Raw genomic sequence first — 17,330 nt, 5'->3', positions numbered from 1 at the left:
AAGATTAGTTCCCAACTTTTGTTAATGCTGTATGAAGACCTATCCTGACTGCTCAAATTCCTCCTCTACAGCCCAAATCTGCAGTCACTGGCCAGTGGACTAGGGCAGATTTACAGCTGATGGGAGAAAATAAGTACTGTTAGAGACACTGGGAGTTAGAGGAATGTTAATTTACCTCTCAGGACAAGTATAGAGGGTTTATTCCTTCTTGTGCTCTCTAGAAATATCTGAGAGGAGCAGATTCAGTCTCAGCCAGTTCTGCCAGAAGTAACATCACTGTAGAAACATAAACACCTTGAGAACACTTAATGCAAAATTTTCAGATTTTTTTTCCCCAAAAATTGCATAACATTCTTCTGTCTGGGCAAAATCAGATTCAAAAATTACTTCCTGAAGTCTAAATGCCTTTATTTTTCTTCCCTCTCTTTTGTGTTCACTTGGGATTTTGTTTAGTTAGTTCGTTGGTTTTGTTGCTACTTAAACAATGAGGGATTTCTAAAATTATGCTTTTTCCTTACAGCACATTTTTCTGTGTCAGTTCCTGAAAATTTCTTTTCAGAATAGATGGTACATGTGTTATACAGTAAGTCAATTTTGAACCCAGTTCTTGCAGAAATAGATGGCTCCTTCTTTTATGTGCTTTTGATCACATAAGAGATCATTTAAGCTCGATAAGCACTAAGAAAAGTTTAATTAAGCATGTGATGAGCTGATAATGTAGACCTGTGAGGGATTATCTGTCTGAGATTATCCTTCCAAATCCCCAAATTTAGTAGGCTGGAAGGTTGTTTGTGAAAATCTGGGGAAAGAAAAGGAAGATGTATACACAGTATACATGAGCATAATTTTTGACATGTTAAATCCTTTACTTATAAATTTTTTATTATGCCAGGTGAAATAAAGTGCAAAGATTGAGCCAGCCATAGTTTTTCCTAGTAATTCATTGAGCAGAAGCTGTTTGCAGTCTGCACCTTCACACTGCCGGTAGGAGGGGGACTGAAGGTGCTGATGCCTCAGTATACTGCTGTTTGCCGAGGTTTATCTTGCCCGCACAGATGATTTTTCTTTCCCATCCTGTTGTCAAGGTAAAGAATTGCTACTAATCATACATTTGGTAAGCTATTACAGCAGTTCCTAGCTTCCTATCTTTCAGCACAGGTGGCATTTTCCATGAAAAAGGGGATAAATATCAGCTGACCACAGATGAGGATGTCCAAGAAGTTTGAACTGTGTGCTTGATGTGCAGTCTGTACGTTCACAAACCTCAAAATAATTGCTAGCTCTTATTTTATTTCCCACTTCCCTTGCATCCTTCTTTCTTTAATTAATTTGTCCATTTGGGGGAGGAAAATATTTTGGTTACTCACAAAATCACCAGAAGGAGAGTAAAATCACCAGGTGGTGAGGGCAGGAAAGGCTGGCACTAGGGCAGTAGAGTCTAGTCTAGCTGTGTTGTCCAACCCAAGTTTTTTTAGGTTTAATGGCCAGATTCTGCTCTGTGGTAGCTCATGCTGGTAAAACCATGAGCTACATAGTCCATCAGCAGAGGTTTTATTCTCTTCTTTAAAAATTGAGTAGGTGAAATTATTATGGCATTGATAACTGCCTTTCAATTAACAGGCTCTTGCCATGACTAGCAAGGACAAATAGATAAAAACATAACTGGCTGCTGAGTCCCAGGGACAGCAGGTGGAAAGAAGATGAATTGTCATCGTTCTGAGACTTGGTCTTGGATTTTATCAGTGAAGTGCAATTTGGGCCCAAATAGCATATCCCAGTATAAAAATATTTTTTTAAGCATTTCAGAGGTCAGAATGAGACCAGCACTTGAGACATGCTATTCTCACCTGCTTGTATACCTTTCAATTTCCATTTGTGGAGGTTTTTCCAGGCTATTATTCTTGCTCTGTTCGAAATGATCAGGCAGTGTTGTGAGAATTACTACACAAGAAAACAAATTTGCAGCACAGCAGGCTAGGACATTCAGACTTGCTTCAGACAGGCAGATGATGATGTCCTAACTTGTTGAGGGTTTCAGATTTGCATAGAGCTTTTTATTTTACCTTAATTTGCCAACAGTTCTTGAAAATCAGCTGTGCAGTTTCCCTCAGATGCAAAGAATTCAATACTGTGCATAGGCCATTGTCTCCTTTACCTTGTATACAGTCGGGATAAAGGAATGCTCTGCCAAGACCCAGGACTGGTCCCAAGGGCTTGAAGCAGAGAAAGGTAGCAGAATTCACAAAGGAAAGGAGGGAGAACAGACTACAAACCTCCAGGTCTTTCAAAGTGTTAGGACTGCTAGGATTGTATTATGAATCTGACAGCATCCATCTTACTTCTTCTTGACTCGCTAGTCCCACAGTTTGGAGAAGGCACCTAGATTTTATCAGAAAACGAGAGACAAAATTCACTATGTCATTTATCTCTTAATTGCCCCCAAATGTGCCTGATCCATCTGACTGAACCCCTTTCAGCAGAGGTGCAAATACGCACAAACTTACCAATAATGAGGTTCTGAGACCATAACTGCACCTGGTTAGTCCAGCTAACCATCTCATCTGTAGGTTGGTACTGGCTTCCTAGACACATCCCCCTGCAGACCCTTTTCTGAAGATCTCAGTGAAACCAATGTATTCAAACAGACTAACTTGTCATTAGATATGCCACTTGTTGATATATGCTTTTCAAAGAAAAAGAGCTAAAAAAGTGAGTTTGGACAGAAAGAAAATCACGGTGACTGGTTCTGTCACTTTTGGGAAAGCAGATGGAGTGCTGTGTCACAGATGTTTTCTATAACATCCCACCTGACACAATTAGCATTTTTCTATACACTCAGCATCCAGGATGATATTTTTCCATGCCAGGTGTGTAGCTCTGGCTAAATGCTATTTAGAAAGTTTCAGGTGAACCTGCTCAGCTGTTTTGAATGAGACTGAGAATATCTTCATTGGCATATTCCTGCCTGATATCCAAAAGAAATGGGCTAACTGAGAAGGGAGAAGAGTAGAGAGAAGGGAATTTCTGGTGAGAAGGTACAAGTGTATGAGATGTCTGATCCAGATGTGCTGGATAATCTGGCAAGAAACTATGCGTGTATCTGGGGCCATAGACTCTAAACAGACAGGATTTTTTTCTCTCACCAGCTCCTGTACCGTCAGTCAATAATTGTGTCAGCAACAGCAATCAGTCTCAGACATTGCTTCTTGATAAGGCAGAAGATATTTCCAGGTCAAATCAGAGATTGCTTTGATAGTTGAAACAACTATAAAAAAAATCACTAACTTCAGAGCATAAAGGAAAATTCCTATAGAGTTCATTTCTCAATCCTGTAATGACTAGATTAAAAGAAGCATTGCATTTATGAATTGTCTAGAAATCCTCATAATCTTCCTCTGTTTTTTAAACTAATTAAAATAAGTAATTTTCCATCCTCTGCCACTGCTCTGTCTTGGCACATAGTGATAGCTTTTTAGCCTTTAGATGTGCCATTCACATCCAAATTTTTATTGATTTGCTCCATGCTGTTTAACTCCAAAGATCGGTTTCCTGTGGCCTTGTAATATTAAAACAGCTACAAGGATAATCTAGTGCATCTATATTCTGTGCATGTATGGTGTGATTGCTCCAAATACTGATGGGTTTTGTTTATTACAGAAAAATGGCAGAGCTTCCTTTCCTATAGTACATTAATTTCTCCATATGTACAAAAAAATGATAGTTTTCTTCTTTAAAGATAGCTGTAGGGAAGAAGGGATGTGTCTTGTTTGTTAGTACGCCAGCAAGGGAAAATAAGCTAGTTGTGAAAGCAAATAGTTAACCAAAAAGCATAGCACTGCTCCTGGCTTCCTCACTGTCTTTCTCTTCCTCATCATGACCCTGGCATGTCTTACACATTGTCTGCCCTCTCCACACGTTAGCTCCCCGTTCTGCCTCGTGCAGAGCAAACATATCTAGCCCATCACCCCCCTTCCTCTCTGGTTCTTCAGCCCCATGTGCCAGATCTTTTCCTCCCAGAGTAAGGAGAAAGAGCACAGTAGAAAGAAGGAATATGTGCCACTTTACAAACTGGCCATCATGAATTAATATTTGATATGGCAGAGACAACAAAGCCTCAGCTGTACATCTTTGCTGCTTAACTAAACACTTGCTGTCTTCTGAGTCTCCAGTGTGAAAGAAAGGTAAAGACATTCCTAATTTGCTGAAGGCCCAGATAAATGGCACCATGTCTCTGCCACTGTTGCAGGGAAAGGGATTGAGAAAGCCTGGGAAGAAAGTTTAGCTTTTTCTTGCCAAGAACAGCTCATTCAAGATGCAAGGTGACACAGCAATCAGTGTGATGGATTGTGACAAGTCTGGCAGACTAAAATTTCTCAGGAGAGATGCTGTGACAGCTTCAGGTTGTAACATTTGCCCATTTTTCTGTTCTGCTTCTGTTTTCTGTAAAGAGAAAAGTTAATTTTAATAAAAATAAAAGTTTCTTTAAATAAAAATAAAAATTATTAATGATGATGATGACAACAGCATTTTTTTCTCTCTTCCAGAACTGCAAAGTTTCAACAAGATACATTCCTCATTATGCCTTTTGAAAGGATGTCTGTATTCAAAGATGAAGGAGAAGAAAGGAAAAGTCTGATTTCTGGACTTAAAAGAACTCTTATAAAAGGCAGATATTTAGATCAGACTGAAATGGCCTGAAACCATCTTTATTATTCTGGCATTCAAGCAGTCAGCTTGCCTGCTTGAAATTCTACACATCTTATAGATGAAACATATTCTTTAGGTGTGCTCAGTGGCTGCATGACTCCTCATCAAGTAAAGTATTTTGCAGTCAGTGGGTTGGATCCACACATTGGATCGAACTGGGTGCAAGATTACTCTGTACAGGTCATTTCTTTCAAGCCACTGTGAAGGACTGTTGCCAGCTAAAATCCATGTATTGCCCACATTATGCAACAATAAGCCAGCATGTATCTTAGAAGCTGTCTAGATACAAACTAGTCTCTGTAGAGAATTGCTGTATTTGGGTGAGCAACCAATAAATGGCTGATAACACCTATCACTTTCCCAAGGAGTTTCACCTGGATTGCACTGGATTTCACTTTCACTGTGGTCCCGCCTGTAATGGAGCACCCAGATAATGTGCAGAATAGCAACTTAGATGAATTTGGGCTCACAAAGCTGAACAGAGGAGGGAATACATGTACAGTGGTTTGAATTAACTATATAGAAAAAGAAGCTCCTAACAGCTTCTAGGGATACAACTATACACAGACAGACAGAAAGCAATAGACACCAAATAATGGAATTTGGGTCGAATTAGACAAATAAGTGGAACTGGTAGTTAAGGAGAAGGAATCCCTTAGCAATTTTTTACGTCAAAGGTGAATACCAGAAAGGGTCTGAATAATTTCAGGAAAGAAGGGCCATTCTATACCTAGCAATCTACTTGTAGCCAGTGTTGACAGTTTTTTGAAATGATAAGCAGAGGCTGTGCTTAGGGCTGTGCTTTGAGATCCAAATCTCTTTAAAAGATCATCCCACTTTTTTTCCCAGCATTTGGGCAAGCATGGTTCTGTTGTATATCTGAGTGCAGGGTCTGAGCTTAGGAAGAAGAGCATGTCAAAGCTATTACCTATTGCCACCTACCCCTACACACTGTGCGTTTCAAAGCCTGCAGAGGCCCATTCACACCAGCTGGGCCGAGTGTATTCCCCCCACTGAGGGGTTTCCCGCAGGTAGCAGCTGCAAGGTCTGCCTTCTCTTTCCCACTCCAGGACTGGCAGTCCTTGGCAAAATGGAAGTAGTGTCTTCAGCATCTGTACTTCAGTGCTGTTGAAGCTGAGTAGTGGCAGCTGCCTGGAGTACAAGGAAAACACTGCTTTTTCTCTTTGGACTGGTACTGTTTTGGCAAACTTATTGTCCTCCCTTTCCTTATTCAAATCTTGTTGGTAAGTATCTAAGCTGATTTTCTTGGGCCAAAATGCTTTCTAAGACAGAAGATCTCGATTTCTGAGACAAATGATGGAAAAAAAATTTTGAAAAATTAAGGAGACTTTTTCTGCTGTTGGTCTGCCAGTCTGTTTTCTAAAGGAGACTGTTCTTTGAGCTTACATCTGCCTGCGGTCTTCCAGTAGTTCTTTTCAAAATTTTTTTCTCTACTTCTTTTTTTATGTAGCCACCACCAGCAAGGTTCATCCAGTCGTTGCTGTTTGCAGCTAGTTTATACCTCTCAACTGGATCAACCTTCTCTGCCTAGCTATATGATGGGTCAGGCCACCTGAACATTCCTAGCCTTTCAAGAGAACTGGCACAAATAGGAATCACCTATCTTCACTCATCGTCAATCATCCATCTAGAGCAATCATCTCTCTATATCTAGAAAATTGATTATCTACCCTAGAGAGCCTCTTCCCTCTCATGCCAGTGTTGTTCCCTGCTTGCTCTCTCCTGTTGGAGACTGTCAGAGAGGGTACCTGTGAGAGTTGGCAGAGGTGAACCTTAAGGGAGATCATGGAAACTTGGTTGTTTTCTGCAGCTCTCCTACTCAGCTTGTCACTAGAACTGAGAAGTTAAAATTTAACTACATAATTACAAGCTCATGTCATGTCCATGACTTTTGACATGGTCTGTTTCTCTATTCTTCTAAGACAGCAGATGCCACAAATTTATTCCCCACTGGACTCTTTCACTTCTTTAAACCAATTTCGTGCTAATTTTATGGGATTTCCCTTTGCTCTAGGACTGCAGAACAGTCTTTCTCTGGAAGTCTACCACCTGATTGCCTTTACCAGTCCAATCCTTGCTGTGACCCATTTTGAGTGGTACAGAACATAACTGCACACAATGGTTATGAAATAGAGGTACCATGGTTTTATGTACAAAAGAATGATTCACCCCATCTTCTCCATCTTTCCCTGGTCATGCTTAGCATTATTCTGGGTGTTTTTCAACTAATGCTATTGTATGCTGAAGCAATATTTACAGAGGCCTGTCTGCAGTGACTCGGACAGCTCTGTTCTTAGCTAAATTACCAGTTCTGCTCTTAGTGCCACAGTAACAGGGCTTAGAATTATTTATCTGTAGACACGCTGTTTTGTGTTCATGCTGGAGGTCATCAGCCATTCTTTTGCCCACTAAATCAGTTTTGAAAGGTCGTTCTGAAATGCCTCATCATTAACTGTGGCATTTGACTGAAAGGCAATCAGACTATCTGCAGCAAGATTGGAGGTTTCACTATTAAGCTCCTTCACAAGTTTTCAGATGAGGATGCTAAATAAAACCCGAGGGACATAATTACTGAATATTTTCCACTCAGCAAAATGACCATTAAGTTTCTTTTTCTTTAACTTGATTTCAGTCTATGAAAGAACCTAGTTTTCTTAACAACCCCTCTGATTTTGGGATGCTTTCCACTCCTTCCCCAGCGCACCTTTGGGTAAGTGATCCTCAGGATAATTCTGGGCCTCTGCTTCTACCCATTTCTGGATTTCCAATGATCATGCAGCACAGGCAGGGCAGACCTCTTGTTTCTAGGACTAGCCCTGATTGCCTGCTGATTTCCTGTTTCTCCAGTGAGCCTGTCACAGAATAGGTTGAGAAGCCTTACAACCTTCAGTGAAGTTGCACCCCCCTCCTTCCATTCTTAAAACCCATAGATGGTGATTGCTGGCAGCAAGATGCTGACTGAGAGGTGAGCCAGGTAGAGATGATTATTCACATTGGCCACCACAATGGTACAGCTCCCTCTGACACTTCCTGCCATGTTGCTAAGATGCTGCAGCTGCAGTGTTACAGATGCATATAGAATATTACAGAATGCACAGCCAGCACCTACACAGAAGACCAATATTATAACCTGTACCAAAAGAGTAGGTCTGCAAGACCTTAGCTATGTGCTCTTACTGAAGCTTAACTTACGATCGTGTGAAGCTCATTACTGTGGTTTGTGCTGGCCTCCAGGTCACCTTCCTTAAGATAATTCCCAAGAGACAGAGCAGGAAGACTGGGATATCCAATCAGGTTAAGCTATGAATTTCTCAACTCACTTAAAAGAGAGTGCTTCTGGAGAGAAGAATGGTGAGATCCTGAAGGAAAGGCAGAGTTGATGGCACTGGGAACCTGAGAAGAGTCTGGTGTACGATGGTGCAATGAATCTCAGCTGAGATGTGCTGGGCTCTCTCCCCTTTGTGTACAGAAGAGGCCTCAGCTTGCACACGCTCAGATTTATCTGTATCTCTTAGAACTGTCCTGATCTTTCATCTTGTCTGACATGAGTTGCACAAGGACATTTAGGAATCCTGTGGCAGGACAGGACAACTCACTCATTCTATTCGTACTCTCCTCTGTTTTCAGCCGCAATGCAATCACTATTAAACATTAATGCACAAACAATCTCAGCTTTCCCTGCTGAAAGAAGGAAGGCAAAGCTGTTGGAATCTCTGTAGATTCAAGAAGGGGGCACATTAACTGTTAACAATCATGCAAAGAAATGAATGGTTCTTCTCTGCACTAGGTACTTCTTTCTACATTTTCTGTAGAGTAATTTACCATTTTTTGCCCTAATAGTTGTTTCTAAGCAGATGAAGTGTGAATTTTCAGTTATTGTGATCTATATTTGCTATGATTTGCCATTTAAGAAATACTGGTTTTAATTTTGTATGTCCTTTATTCTTCCTTGAAAGAAAAATTAATTTACCATCTTCATTCAATGGATAATCCTTCTCTCCTGCACTGATGTTCACAAAGCATTCTGAAAGGACACTGTTTTCTTCCAGCAAATTCTCTGCATCTTCACTTCAATGCTGTACAAGTAAAATTTGTTTCAGAGGCATATAAGGAGAGATCTCTTTGTATATTCAGTGTCATTAGCATCTGAAAGTCTCTAAATAATGGGTTTGTGGCAAAAAACACCTGTGTCATTCTGCTTTTACAGGGCTGTGAAGGGATGAATTGGCCAGAAAACAGCTTCTTGGATTTCATCCATAGAGAAAGATAGCCAATTCAGGAGTCTGGAACTGCCAAGAGAAGGTCAGCAGGAGAGTTCAAAGCTTTTGGAAAGACCAAGAAACACAATCCTTTTTGTCCAGGAGCTGACAGATTGCAATAAAGAAAGCAGGAAATAGCGAATTTTTTTTTTCTTCTGTGGAATGATATGTTGCTCCTGAAATATACACCAAAAAGCCCCTGCAAAACAAACAAACAAACAAAGAAACAGACCCACACAAACCTAAAAGAACACTCCATCTGAAAAGAAAAGTAAGGATGAGGCTTTAAAACTCAATTTTTAATGCTTACCTCCCATTTTCTTTCAGTGAGGAAACCGATAGTGGGAAATATATCACTGCACAGAAAAGTTTCAGGAAATTATTACCACTAAAGGATTTCCATGTGAAATCCTCACTCCTCAGTCTGGGGCCAGGCTCAGAACTCAAAGGTTCAAGGTCACCTGAAATTCAGCCGAAGAACAAGATGGGAAAAATGAGCTCCATATTACAGTATTTCAGGTCACTTTGAACTTGTGTTTCAAAAAATCCCCTTCTGATATTTATTTCCCAAAGGTCTTCAGTGAATGAAGTGATAATTTGAAGGGATTCTTGGCCCAGGAAAATAGTATGAAACATCTGTCCTTATTTTTCCGCTGTAACTGGGAAGGTTACTGGTTTAGCTCTGCTGAGACAAGGGAATGCTTTCACAGAAATGACGGTAGGACATTCATTTCCTCACTTCACCTGCCTTGTTGACAGGACAAGGCTGAATTCCCCTTAAATAACAATAAAGGGTTTAAGAGTGGTGTAGACTCACAGGTGTACTCTGCTAGAAAAGAGGGCACTTTACTATTCTGGTGAATGGTACCTTTAATAGTTATATTGCAATGCAGCAGTAGGAAAGGAACATATACCTTGATTCTTGTGCCCGTTCACAGAGACACACCTTCAGTGATGCTCGTGCTTTCTAACTGCAGGAATCATTTCTGTATTTTTCAACTGCAGTTGCAGAAACTACCCCTAATAATAGCAAACTGGTCTGATGACTTGGTGGTTCCTGAGTCTTGGATGGAAGCAGAAGGCAAGCACCAGGGGGACAGAAAGAGAAGTGCCATAACTGAGTTGATTGTATCCTCCTGTCTGCAAGACACAGTTATTCCCGAACAAGACAGGGTTCAAATGTAAAGGACACAAGCTATCCCGTGTGTCCTGTAAATACCATATTTCACTGTAGTTAACAGTCATTGTTTAGACTCCTTCTATAGCTGGTGGAGAAAGAGGCTTTTTCAAGGATGATATTGCCCAGCCAGGGTCTGCATAACTTTTGGGAAGAGGAGCTCTCCACAGGCCACAGTTCCTGACAGAAAATATCTACTTCTGGCATAAGATCCTCCATTTACTGCAACGTGGCTTTGTGCTGCAGTGTGATCCTCTCCATGAGCCACAGGGGGAATCACTGCTCTGGAGCTTGGAAAACTTCCTCCCCCTTCTCCTTTTCTGACCTTGGTGTTTGCAGAGTCATTTCTTGCATTTTTTTTACCTCCCCATTCACAGCATTGCAACCATTCTTAAATACCTTTGCTCAGAGGTGACACGAGTGTGACTGAGGGGATTACTGATGTTCTGTGTTGGGTCTGTTGGAAACAGCTGGAACTGCCTAGAATCAGCTGTGTCCAGGACAAGTTAGCCATTGGCCTCTTCTCACAAAGGCCACTGCTGCAGACCCTCTGCTACCAAAGTCTGGACACCTACATCAAATATTTTCCACCACTTGTCTCTGTGAAACTGAATTGTCATTAAATTATATATTCACCATACACTCCTTAGAAACTCACTTGTATCCACAAAAAACATTCTACACCTGAAAATCAAAGTAACATCATCACAAAACCCAACAAAGATGGACAGTTTATACACACAATGAAAGTCTTGCTCTTGTCCTTTCTCCACATTACAACTACAAAATTATTGCATTATCTAAAAATGTCCACCCTTTTCCAGGAAGGTGGGACCTCAGCACATGTGGTGGCACCTTGGGAAGACAAATGTTATCACCACAAATACGTCTCCTTCCTCCTCCTTTCCCCCCGCTTTTATTGCTAAGCACAAGGTCATATAGTATTGGGTATCCACTGCATTCCCAGCTGTGTCCCCTCCCCACTCCTCACCCACCCACTGCCTGCTCTCTGCAGGGGCAAGTGAGAAGCAGAGAAGGATTTGTGCTGTTCAAGAACTGTTCAGAAATAACTTAAACAGAAGTATGTCACTGACATTATTTTAGTCACAAATGCAAAGCAGGGCATTATATTAGCTGTTAAGAAGAAAGTTAGCTTCATAACTTCCTCTCAGCCAGAGCCCAGTACAGCAGTAAGCCACTACTAGTCCTTCTTTCTACAGCTGAAAAGTGGTTTGCTTCACAGACATGTCCTTTCACCAAATAAATCATCTCACGAGAACAGTGTGCATAACTGATGCTAATTAATCTGCATATAGAAAAATATGTATTTCTTTGATTCAAGGTATAAGGTAGGCTTTTTATCTTAAATAAGTTTTCCAAGGTAAGTTTTTCAAATGTCATTGCAGAAAAAAGTTCTGCCAGAAATGTTCTGAAATCCCCCAAGCTGAACAGAGAATGGCTCAGTCATGCCAGCTGCAAAAGCAAACAAACAGAAAGTGAGCTGTTCCATAGCTGACCAACAAATGGGAGAAACATGACTGAAATTTTCCATGTTAATTCGGCAAGCTTCAGTTAGGGAGAGAAGAATTTGTTATTTTAAAAGACACCACCGTGGCCAGTTGCTTAGATACTAAAAATGTGTTCACTGTGTTCCTGAAATGTGTTGCTTTACTGAGAGATGGATGGTTGCTCCATTTCTATAGGCAGAGGCATGTTCATGGGACTGGAAGAGTGAAAATCCAATGCTTATAATGCTCTTTTCAAAGAATCACTGTAAATTTGCCTCCCTTCCCTGACTCGGCAAGATGAAAAGGCATCTGTTTGTAGGCAAGTAGCCAGTGCCTCTCATTAACTGAAGTGTTCTGGTTGGGATTAATGGCTGTATGAAGATGGAGAGTCCACTTCTCCTGAAGCACATCTCCACAGGTTTCTGGAGCAGCACAGTGGGGAAAGAAATGACCATAGACCATCAAGGGTGTTTCTGAGAGAGAGAGAGACAGAGAGACAGAGAGAGGGAAAGAGATTCTTCTCCGGATTTATAGAATTAAAACAATTCGATGACCTGGACATCCACTCTAAAAACTCATTCCACACACTATGAGACTCTGAAGGAGTTTGCTCACCATTTTGAGAAATGTATTGCATTCCATGGACTATTTTGTGTTCCAGCCGTTTTCCTGGCCCATCACTGAGAGTTAGTGGAAAGAATTAAAGAAAAACATGCTTAACATTCCTTAATTCAGTATTGAAGAACTTGCATGCAAAATTCCTTGAGGTGTCTTTCCTGCATGACATGCAGGATTCATTCCCAGCTGAGAGGGTGGTAAACAATCAGGGCAGAAATATGAAGTATTGTTGTCTTCTCATGTATGACTCTCTCCCCTTGACTAGGAACCTTGTCACACTTTTGCCCTGTAGCCTGTGTCCCTGGCCTATGGAAATGCTTTGTCCCTTTATTCTTGCTTCCCTAAGCTGATTGAGTGTGGGCTGTGTTTCTCAGGGGGTCTTTCTGCTTTTGCAAAGGGCAAGTGTTTGACGTATGGCATAAATTGTAAAAGGGCAGTCACCAACAGAGCACAGCAAAAGCCCATGTTGTCAGAACATTAATTAAATGAGTCCCTGTAATTGTGGGTAGGCAGGTAAGGGAATCACTGGCGAGCTAAGGTTATGGCTATAAGCAGTATAAGTGCTCTAAGTTTGATCTTTCAAATTCAACAATGTACGTCTTTGTGTATATCTGTTGGGGTGGCTCAGCCCAGTCTTGGGCTGACGCAATGCCAATCATACCAGGGCCATCCATTGGGTGGATTTCCCCGCCCAAGACAGTGGGTCAGAGGGCAGATCAGGGGATGGCACTGAAGTCTAGGCCACCTCCCCTTGGGTGATCCCCAGGTTTAAGCTACCTCCCCCTGTTCTGGAAAGTTCTACGTTGTCCAGTTATGCATTGGTTTCCTGTTGTGACTCCCACCTCCCTGTTTTCCCCATTGGTTCAAGTTTAATTGTATCCTCCCCCTTGGTTGTACTCCATTGCTTGCTTCCCTTTTCCCCGCCTTGTTCCACCCCCCCCTTAAAAAGCCATGCACGGCTTCCCTTGGGTCCTTTCTGGTCCCTGGACCCTCTGGCAATAAACCTCTGTTGGAACCCACACCAGCAGCCCCTCTCTGTTTCTTTACCTCTGGGTTGACACGAGCCCAGACACCAGCTGCCTGTTGTGCCTCCTCTGAGGAGGAAGCAGCACGCGCGTCTAGTTTGAGCCCTGCTTTGCCGCCGAAGGCGTTCCTTGGGACGTCGTGGAAGTGACACTGTGTTCTGTCTGACCGAGGGCATGCCAGAGCTTGACCCTTCAAGCCAGCCTGCGTCATATATCTTCAGTATGTCTTCAAAATATAGTTCCTTTACTGTAATTGTTATAGCTGAAAATTTGTAATTTTTCAGTTTATGCAAATCCAGTATAGCTCCATTGTTTTTTTAGTGAAGCAATCTCAGTCTGAAAAGATATGACTCCAGAAGGAGCATTATCTGCTAGTACACTGATTGCCTAAAAAATGAATTGATCTTTCAAGCAGACAATGGTGCAGCAGGCCTTTATGAATGGGTTGTTTATGCAGTCATTTGCAAATGTCCTACCTGAATAATTTTCTTCCACAAAAGGCCATTTCATCAGAATAAAAACTTTACCAAAATTTTCTGATGAAATTTCCTTGAAAAGAAAAGGATGCAGTAAAGTTCTTTGATAAGGTCAGCCCATTTAAGAGCAAGCTTTCAATTTTCTGTGATGTACCATTGTTCTTGTTTAAATTTTTGCTTTTATTATAACAGTAAACAAAAGCAGTTCATATGTGAATGCAGCATTGTGATGATGCCATGGCATTTGACTTCTTCCAAGTTCCTTCTTTTCACCAAAATTTGCTTCTAAGGAAGAACTAACAGGGTTGGTTTCTTTTTTTCTTACCTGCTTGTGATTTAAGAGTCTGGTATTTCTAATGGCCTTCTTAAACACATAGCCGAATTATTAGTGGGTGGTCATGAGCAGTTTGAGTCCTGTCATTTCTTATTACTAATCTCTGCTAAATGTTGTAATGTTTCTAGGCAGTGACTGAGGGAAAACCTGTATTGTGATCTTTCAACTCAGACCAAGGTTTAAGACAATAATAATAGTATTATTAATAATAATAATAACTGGATTTCATAATTTCTGTCCCATGCCTGAAAGGGGCTTGCAGTTGAGTTGAAGGAAAAAGCTTCATCCTGCTCTCACTTGTTGCCAGCTAGAACTGAACTCCACAGAAGTCGCTGGGTAACATTCTCTTCTTGAAGCCAGGAAATCAGTTAGGAATCTACTATGTGAGTTAATTTTCTTCAGGACACTGGTCTGTTTGTTTTTTACTACATTGAAGAAAATTTTTGGGCAGACACGGGTGACCAGCAACATAGAAATATTTCAGCCAGATTTGCAAAGTGAAGTTGGACTGCCCATTCCTAAGGAGGAATGTCCAACTAAACAAGTGTTTGCAGTGGGACCAGGAAATTTGGAGGATGTGTGGTAGTTTTTTGATCCTTATGATACAATGGGAGTTAGAAACTGGTCTTATTTCAGATGTTTTCCAGTTTGCGATGCTTGATTTAGAAACTCTCTTTAGTTGTAATATGTTTGTCTACTTTAGGTAGGTATATGTGGGTGTATGTCTAATTATGTGGATTCTTTTAAATTGTGCACCAAATGAGAAGTCTTCCTATTTCATTTAAAGAATCAGAGTTCAACATTTGTACCTGAGCTGCCTCCCTTTTGGATGTTAAGAAGCACGTCTAAACCTGTTGTGAACAATTGTTTGATGAAGTAAATGTATATGATGGTCCTATCTTTTCCCTTTATGTATGAAGAAAGTCTTGATTAATTCACTCTCACACTTCAGACTTCTAGGTAGTTCATTTAGGGCATATGAATCTCCTTTCATTGCTTCCACAGTCAAAACAAAAATGTGTGAGTGCTAGTGAGAAATCTGTTTCATGGCACTTAGCCATACATTAAATATTCTGGCAGAAACATACGACAATTACTAGTTCATGTACAAAACTCATGAAATGTCATCTATTTCAGTGCCACAGTAGCTTTTTCCTCAAACAACAATCGATTTCTGTAATGAGTGTAACAGAAAATCCCGACATTAATCCCTTAGTAGAAACACAGCATATTGTCATAGATTAACAGGATGACTTCTCAAATCAGATTAAGCCTTCTGCTTCAGTCTCATGACTTAGTTGTAAGGTCATTGTTAATGACTTAGAAATTAGTACCATGAGGTATGTGAAGGTCTTTTGGAACTATATGCAGCTAATAATTCAGCTGTGCATCTCCTACTCATTCACAGACTCATCAGCCAAGTTTTCTGTGCCATAACTTAAGACTGAGGAGATTTTTCATGTTGTAAATCTGTATAATTCCTGGACACAGCTCCTGCTATCTCCACCAATTTGTTTTTTCCCACCTGCCTGGCAGTAAGTATCTTATAGGTACTTTTTTCAGGGCTGGGTGTGCATTGAACTCTCCCAGGCACTAACATAAACCCATTCTCAGGGACTTCTTCCTTGGATTGGAAGACAGGCCTTCAGTTTCATAAATGAGTATTGCATTAGTGTCTCTGTAATAGATCCAATGCCTTATTGGACCAGGTGCAATACGAATAGATGGTAAAGCCACAGAACCTGTCTGAGAGCTCATGTAGTCTAAAGTTCTTGCCATCAGCCTATAGCTGACAGTTTTCTTTCTTATATTTTATGTGATTTTTTTGGTTCATTCCCTGGAAATGACACCATGGAGTCTCCTACTTAAGATGCAGACCAATTGCAGCTGTATATGAGTCATCATCAGAATGACGGAGAAAAGCATCTCAACAGGGATGTATGATCTGATGAAACTGCCTGTGCTGCAGTTCTGTGGGCTTAGCTATTCCTCGCACACAGTCTTTGACAAATGTAACAGGCCACCCCCAGTATCTTCCCCACCCATGACCCCATCTACCCAAACATGCATGTCTGAATGGTATCAAGTATTGAGGAGGAGCCTGCAACACTGCCGAGCAGCAGAAGGGAGAGGCTTTTCCTGCTGATAGAACGTCAGAAGCTCAAGCTCTTGAGAAACAGGACTTAAAAGTGGTGCTGCACAGTCACTCTTGTCTCATTCCTATAGAATTCACAGTTCAGGCTGAGCTTCTGTGAAGAGGAAGCAGGAGAAATGCAGTGCCACTGGCAGCTCAAACAATTTACATAATGCAGGGGACCAGTGCAACACATGGGACTTCTTGAAACCATCTAAGACCAAGTTTCCTCTGTTTTATGCTTCTTAGCACCCAGGCTGTTTAGTTTGGCTCTCTTAGGCTCTGTTTTGTGGATGCTGGAGATACTTGTAGTGCATTCAGTGTAAATAAAGGCCTCCCCCACTCCTGCTCTCTCCATGTGTGACTTTCTTTTTTGAGTTCTTTGTGTATGGGACAAAATGCAATAGCACTCACACTGTGCAGTCAGCGCTGCGTATTTTTGCATTATGTGTAAGCACAGTGTAGGAGGCTCAAGGGTGCATACAGTCATATCCGGGGTTTGTGTAGCGAGCCTGCTACAAAAGGTATTTACTTGCCTTCCACTTGTTTGGTTGGTTTCAGGTAGCATTTAGAAGGAAGATCATCTGTTTGCAGAAATAAAAGGCACTGTCTCACTGTAGTTGGAGGCAGGCTGTGCCAAGTCTGATTTTTGGGTTGAGAAGGCACAACTGAATTTTTTAAAAGGATGAGAAGATAATCCCTTTCTATTAAGGTCATAGAATTTTAAAGGTAAATTCCATAAAAGAGAACCACTCAAAAAAAGGAGAACAGCTGTCAACCAGAGGTGTTTCTTTGCTAATATTCTGACTCTAACCACTGCTATATTAGCATGCTATATCCATTTATATATAAATTTTCATTAATTAGCTGTGAGATCTTTCTGAGATGCTGTAAGCAAATGCATCCTTTCCAGAAGACACTTCCTGCTTCATTGCAGCAATGCTTATGTGTTGAGTTATACCTTCTTCAGTTTATTTATGTGCTATTAAAGCACTGGAGATAAATGTTTCTTATTTCTTTTTTCTGATATTCCAAATAATGGGGGTTTTATGTCAATAACCATCCACAGTA

Source organism: Corvus cornix, chromosome Z (assembly GCF_000738735.6).
Source record: "Corvus cornix cornix isolate S_Up_H32 chromosome Z, ASM73873v5, whole genome shotgun sequence".
NCBI lineage: Eukaryota > Metazoa > Chordata > Aves > Passeriformes > Corvidae > Corvus > Corvus cornix.
This window is presented reverse-complemented; position numbering follows the sequence as displayed.